The sequence below is a fragment of the Manis pentadactyla genome, chromosome 13, assembly GCF_030020395.1.
Source record: "Manis pentadactyla isolate mManPen7 chromosome 13, mManPen7.hap1, whole genome shotgun sequence".
Lineage (NCBI taxonomy): Eukaryota > Metazoa > Chordata > Mammalia > Pholidota > Manidae > Manis > Manis pentadactyla.
In genome coordinates, this window is record NC_080031.1 from 53,660,416 (window position 1) to 53,668,432 (window position 8,017).

At 33.7% G+C, this 8,017-nt stretch overlaps 1 pseudogene; it reads left to right on the plus strand.

The window, feature by feature from the left end:
* The first annotated feature begins 3,797 nt into the window (after window positions 1-3,797).
* LOC118920682 (olfactory receptor 13G1-like) lies at window positions 3,798-4,689 on the plus strand (annotated as a pseudogene).
* The last annotated feature ends 3,328 nt before the right edge of the window (window positions 4,690-8,017 follow it).

Below are 8,017 nucleotides of genomic sequence, written 5' to 3' on the forward strand. Positions count from 1 at the left end.
CATTTATGTATGAAATACATATACAAAGCAAAACAGAATGAACAAAATAGCAGGAGGCTCATATAGACTGAGAAGGGACTGGTGGCTACCATGTGGGAGGGCTTGGAATGGGTGCATTGGGGGAGGGAGGGTGATAAAGGGACACAAAAATTGTCAATCATAAGTCTGTCACAAAACTTTAGAACAGTGTGGAGAATATGTAATGTTTTCCTATGTTGACAGTAACTGAACTAGTTGATAAGATTTAATAATATGAGTAACTGTTGAGCCACTGTGTTATATAATTGAAACCAATATAAGATTGTCTATCAACTATACTTCAATTCAAAAAAGAAAAAAATAAGCAATAACACCTAAAATAAAAAAGTATCTGCACAACAAAGGAAATAACCAACAAAATAAAGTGAAACCTATGGAATGGGAAAAATATTTGAAAACCATAAGTCTGATAATGGGCTAATGACGAAAATATGCAAGGATTCATACACCATAGAAACATATAATATGATTAAAATATAGGCAATGGGCCTGAACAAATGTTTCTTCTGTAAGAAGACATACAAGTTGTGAACAGGAAAATTAAAAAATAGCCAGTATCACTAATCATCTACAAATAAATGCCAAGAAAACCATAATGAGGTACAATTCATTTATTAGGATAACCTTTATTAATAAAAAACAAAATGTTGGTGAAGATACAGAGAATAGGGAACAATTTTACACTGTTCATAAGAATATAAATTGATACAGACATTATGACAGTTTAATGTCAGGCTTATACCTGTGCTTTTATGTTTATTGTAAAAATTATTCACTAAAAGAAACACATGGTAACTTCAGTAGTGCAGGTGAGGATTTGGTGATATGGATAACTGTTGAACCACTGTGTCGTACATCGGAAACCAATGAAAGATTGTATGTCAATGAAATTAAATTAATTATTTAATTCATTTAAAAAAATAAAGACAGCAGCAAGCTAAATGTCTTTCAACCAATGAATAAAGAAATGTAGCAAGTGTGGATAATGCATGGAATTGATTGCCACAATGAAGTATCATTTAGCATAAAAGCGTGTGGACCATTTTGTCCCCTTCATGTATTTCCCCCATCACTCCAGTCCTTCCCTCTGGTAACTGCTGTCTGTTTTCCATGTTTATAGGACTATTTCTTTTTCATTTGTGTTTTTTTTTTAGATTCCACATATAAGTGAAATCATATGGTATTTGTCTTTTTCTGCCTGGTGTTTTTCACATAGCATATTACCCACTAGTTCCTACCATGTCACAAATGGAAAATTTCCTTCTTTTTTGTGACTGAGTAATAGTCCATTGGGTATATGTGCTAATCTTTTGTGTCCATTCATCATTCTATTGGTATTTGGGTTGCTTCCGTGTCTTGGTTACTGTATGTAAGTAATGGTTCTATGAACATAGGTAAGCATGTATATATTTGAATTAACAATTTTACTTTCTTCAGATAAATTCCCAGATGTGGAATTGCTGAGTTACATGTTTTTTTTTAAATTTTTAGAGGAGTTTCAATGTTGTTTCCCACATTGCACCAACTTACATTCCCACTAACAGTTCCTGAGGTTTCCTTTTTCTCTTTATACTCATCAACACTTGTTATTTCTTGTCCTTTGGATAGTGGCCATTCTGACTGGTATGAGGTGATATCTCACTGTGGTTTTGATTTGTATTTCCCTGATTATTAGTGATGTGAAGCATCTCTTCATGTGCCTGTTGGCCATCTGAATGTGCTCCTTGGAAAAATGTCTGTTCAGATCTCTGCTCACTTTTTAAAAGGGTTATTTGTTTTTTTGGTCTTGAGACACATGAATTATTTATATATTTTAGATGTAAACCCCTAATTGGATCAATAATTTGTGAATATATTATCCTGGACTGTAGGTTGCCTTTCCAAAGTGGGAGTAAATTTGTGGTGAAACTAACCCTCAACATATATATTACTCCATGAATACACGTGTAAATATATGTACACACCTGTGTAAAAACTCTATTGAATAAGAGAATTGAGAAATGTAACACACAATTATTTTTACTACAATGGACAGCTGAAACCATGCATATAGGAAAACAAGGGGACTTTGTTTTCCTTGTATTAGCCATTAAACAAATAAAATTGGTACACATAGGAGCAATTTAGTCTTTATCTTTATTTAACTAGCACATTGAAAAAGCTAATAAGGGGAAATTTTTCATTATAATATATGTTTAGGAAGGATTTTATAGTCATGTTCATTACTGGAAGCCACATATATTTCATATATCCAATTTGAAATGCCGGGACTGACCATGGACTTTGAAAATTGCTAATTTTACTTTATCTTATTCTTTTCCACTGAATTATATCAATCATCTAGAAACCCATTCAGTCTATCCAAATATCTATCTTCCTTTCTCTTCAGAATAAATAATATGAAATCATGCCTTATGTTTAGAATCATATCTGTTTCATTATACACTTAAAAATAAAGAAAGTAATCCTTAACATTATGATACATTTGGGGCTTTTAAAATGAAAAATATCTGAGCAGTTCTTAGAGCATTGTCTAACAAATCATTATTTGTAGTAGTTCTTATGATAGTAGTAGTTATACATACTAAATCTCTAGAAATAAGTTGCACAGAAAAAAAACAATGAAATGCAATGAAATACGTACATGTATATTTTTGATTCTCACACTCAGGTTGTTCCAAGCACACCTTAGGATATTCCAATAACCAAACTGAATATCAGATTTTAAATTTAAGTGAATTGAAACTAATTAATGTCACTGTTGTGTCAGCTGCATTTCAAGCCCTTAATAGTCACATATATCGAGTATTAACATATTTGATAGTACAGTTCTAGGGATCTTTGACTTGCAAGCTTATGTCTACTCATTGAATTTCTACCTCTAATTTAAAAACCCAATTTTATTCTCTATTGAATATTATTTAAAAACTCTCATGCATTTTTTTTGGTGTCTGTCATGTTTTTTCTCCTGGTATGATTTTCAAGTTATGCCATCACAAACCATTATTCCCACATATGAGCTCCCCAAATTTAATTAAAAATGCGTATATTTGCAATCTTGTTAAACATCATCATATTGATCATCATCTGGGATTTAGACTGTGTTTATGAAATTGAAGGAAAAAATATGAAGGTAGGCATTTGATTAAATTGTTTAGTGCTTGGAAACCAATATACTAGTCAACAGTCCCTGATTATCCAGCCTCAATATATTCTGTTTGGGATTTTCTCCTGAAGCCTTCCTGCTACAATAAACCCTGACAACTTCTATCATTCTTGATATCCCCACTTACATATGTTTTAAGAAAGACAGCATATTATTAAAAAACTAGTGACTTATGTAATTGAATTATATTTCCATTGGATGTATAAATATATACACATATATGGATGTATATATTTATATAAATTATGCTCCAATAAACTTAATTTGAAAATGACAATATTGAAATATTTGAAGGCATTTACTTTTTCCTATCTTTTTCTTCTCAACCTCTGGCTTCAGTTTATTGCAGTCATGAATGGAAAACCTGCATCAGGAAATGGCGTGCATCTGGGGAACAGAGGCTCCTATGTGGGAGACTGAGCCCCAGCAGAGGGAATTCCTGCTAAGAAGTTGTATTGATTCAAATACTCAAATCACTCAGCTCTCTCTCACACCTGTCCCCATTAAATTGCCTAATAAAAGAACCCTAATTAAAAAGCTTTAATTACTAGTTGTTCACTCTCTGCCATGCCTGCCATTTAATGAAAGCAAGATGATCAGCAGCATTGTCACCAACTTCGTGATTCTGGGCCTCACCCAAAAGCCTGAGCTCTGAGCAGTACTTTTCCTCGTGTTTCTCTTCATCTGTCTCGTGGCTTTTCTTGGCAATATGCTCACTGTCATCGCCACAATCTGTAATTCCACCTTGCACACCCCCATGTACGTTCTCCTGTTGACGCTGGCTGTCGTGGACATCATGTGCACAACACGCATCCTGCCGAAGATGCTGGAGACCCTGCTCGCTTCAGGGAAGACCATTTCATACGAGGGCTGCATGACCCAGCTCTTCTTCTTCACATGGTTCCTGGGGGCCGAGATGGCTCTCTTCACTGCCATGGCCTATGACCGCTGCAGCTGTCTGTTTCCCTCTTCACTACAGGGCCATCATGAACCACCACGTGCGGGTGGCCTTGCTTAGCATCGCCATGGCTATTGCAGTGACCAACTCCTGAGCACACACAGGGCTCCTTCTGAGGCTGACCGTCTGTGGGCCAAACACCATTAACCGCTTTTTCTGCAAGAAACCCCCTTTGCTGGCTCTGTCCTGCAGCCCGGTGGGAATCAACGAGGTGATGGTTTGTGTTGCTGATACCACCCTGGCCGTAGGAGACTTTGCCCTGACCTGCATCTCCTACAGCTTTATCATTGCTGCCATCTTCCGCATCCGCACAGCAGAGGGCAAGAGGAAGGCTTTCTCTACATGCTCAGCCCACCTGACCGTGGAGTCCCTCTACTACTTCCCTGTGATCTACACCTATATCCGCCCTGCTTCCAGCTACGCATTTGAAAGGGACAAGGTGGTAGTTGCGCTCTGTACTCTTGTGACCCTTGCATTAAACCCAATTGTGTACAGACAGGGATTCAGAAAGTCTTTGCAGTTCTGAAACATTAATGGTTTCAACAGGAAGCATCAATTCTCTACTCTAGAGTCATCTTCTCGATATCTGAGATTTTACTGATCTTTCATAGTTACCTTCAACCTAAGTCTTGCTGTTCTCTCCTATGAGAATGTTCACTCCACTGTAAAATATTTAACCACTGTTATAAGGATAGTATGTGTTAAGTTTACTTGAAACTTAACTTTAAACTAGGTAACATGCAAACATTCTTAGAAAGCTCACTACATTTTGGAACTTTTATCAAAATTAAATGTCTTTTGCTGGAAATAATCCAAATGACTTAAAAGCAAAGTAATTTCACTGTATATTTTTAATGCAATAAAACCTAATGCAAAGAAATTCAAAATGTCTTTGACTGGATATTAGATCATAGCATTTAGGAAGTGTTTTTGTTGTTGTTATGTACAAAAAAGAGTTTTTGTTTCTCAGAGATACATTGTAAACTATGTGCACATTAAACGATAAAATATGTGATATAAGAGGTGAAGGCAATATGCCATCCATCTTTGATAATCATTTCTGAAATTTTTTTACTATGTTTTTCATGAATTGAAAAAGCAAAACTTCATGTGGCAAAATCATTTTAAAAATTCTACTTCATTTTAAATGTTCTCTAAAAATTAACTGCTTAGCAATTTGTGAACTTTTGTCTGAAAATATGCCACATGACTTAGATTTTGAAATAGGGAATGAATTTACCACAGGAATTTAAAAAGTAATAATAATCCAGAAAAGAGCTCTTCAAATAATGGTTAGCCTTACATAGTTCTTTCACATAATATTTTGTTAGAGACAGAATTTAATATTGGGATTGGGAACATATTTTATGTGATGTATCTTTCCTTCACTCACAAAAATAAGTATTTGAGTATTTTCTTAAGAAAATAGAATTGTACAGATATTAGATAATAACACAGAACTACAATGACTGATTTGTTTTAAACTCATTTTTCTAAGATTTAGCATTGCTTTTCCTGTTTCTTTGAAATCAATTTATTGACTAGAATCAAGTAGTTTCTCATCACCTTGTTTTCTCTTACCTATTACAGCCACGCTTGTCAACATCAAGAAAACAAGTATTTCCACAGAATTGTGCCTTCCTTTTTTTCATTTAATTTTTCATAAATTAAAACATGAAAGACTTCAAAGACAGCTCTCAATTATAAATCATGGAAGAGTTTGTGAAGTGTGATCGACTGTCATTTTTAATGTTTATCCCTTTCCTAGAAGCTTAGTTTTAATACTTTTTCCTAACATAATGGCTTTATACTATTCCTGGATAATATTAGGAGGCAGTAATACACTCACATTGGAGTTCATCACTAATAATGGAGTACACTTGTATTTCAATTAATTGTTTTAATATTTTCAATTTTTTATTATTGTGAGTATTGGAAATAATTTTTTTTTTACCTCAGAGACTGGCTCATTAATATGCATAGTGATGCTGGTTTGAGTGTTTTTATTTTCTTGCTGTTCCTTTTATAATTAAAGATGAATGTTAAAATGAATCACTAAGGGAAAGAGACATCATATAATGGAATATATAAAAAAGATAAATCATCAACAACCTTATAAACACGATATATAAACCAGTATAACACCATTTGAAGAAATATCAAATATATAAATACTTTAATAAGCTTGAACATAAATACATTGAACTTTTAAAGTATATATACTACTGTATATACAGTAGTGTATATTATACTCTTCAAAAAGAAAGCAGAGATTTTCTACAAGCACATGTAAAACAATTTTAAAAATGAGTCATATATGTAGCCATAAAATGAGCCTCAATAAATTTAAAAGGATCAATGTGTGAAGTAATTGTGAGTATTATTGAATATGTGTATGTGTGTGTGGGAGATGGGTATGTATAAAATAACATTATGGTATAATCTCCAGGATATATTGCTAAAGAAAGTTTTAATTAATATTACTCATATTAAACAATAGAAGGATATACCAAAGCTAATGCAGGTGATTTTTTATAGAGTTAGGAAGGCTACATGTGACTAAGACAGGACTGGAACCTTCTTTGTATTCTAGCATTTACTTTCTTGTACCTTATTTTGCTGTTGTGTAGGTCATGTAAATATTTTGAATAGTTGTACAAAATTAAATTAAATCTTAAATCACTAAAATTGGAAGCAAATGGATCTAATTTTGTATAAATGGTTAGCCTATGAAAATATTTTAATAACATTAAACCAGAGTAATGTGACGTAAGGTTCAGTAAAGTAAATCATAAGGGCAAAAAAACAAAAGGATACACAATAAGGCTTCCAAAGAAACAAACAAACAGAAAGAGAAAATCAGTTACCTTTGAGGCATGAATGAACTACATTTCAGTGTAACCGAAGAGTGAAGTACTTACCATTTATAGAAACTTCTAGCAAATACATTCAAAAGGAACAAAAACATTTAAGTATCATTTTTTAGTGACTGCTAAAATTACTAGGTAAAGATGGGATATTTTATAACAAATGATAGAGATCGAAAACATCTGACCATAACAATTAAACCTATTATGAATAAAAACGGGGCCACAATACATTATATGATCCTGATATGATGCAATAAAGGTACACCTCATCAGAATTCTTTTGCACAAAACAATGGAAAGATGAGTCAATCAAACTTTTATTTTACAGAAAGGACAAGAGACAGAACAAGTTCAATGGCTATAGAATTGCAATAAAATAATCCAGAAAGTGGAATTTTGTAGAAAAATGGCTTATTTTATCAGCAAATACAAAAGACACAAAAATAACACGAGTGGGAAATTGTTGAAGATTCAAAGAAACCTAAGACACAGATCAACCAAATTTGTGGGCTTGTTTGGACTCTGTTTTGAAGAAATCAATAGTATAAAACACCTAAGCTGCAACAGAAGTGATTTGACATCTAATGGCTGTTTGAAATATTATAATATTTCAAAAATACTGATAAGATACTTCCATGCAACAGCTGAATTTTATTGTATTAGATAAGTAGCCCTAATTCTATTGACAGAGACTAAAATAATTATAACAGTTGGGGAGTGTGGGCAAGGGGTGCTTTGGATGAACCAGTATTCCACCTGGAACCTGACTGTGACCTGCGGTTCTGGCTCCTCCCAGCTGGGCGGTGGCTTCCATCCTCCCAGTGCAGGCGAGAGGTCAGCGGGGCGGAGTTCAGACTCCCTGAGCTCTGTGATCACACAAGCTAATTCCTTATAATAACAACAGTCTCTCTCTCTCTCTCTCTCTCTCTCTCTCTCTCTATATATATATATATATATATATATACACATATATATATCTATGAA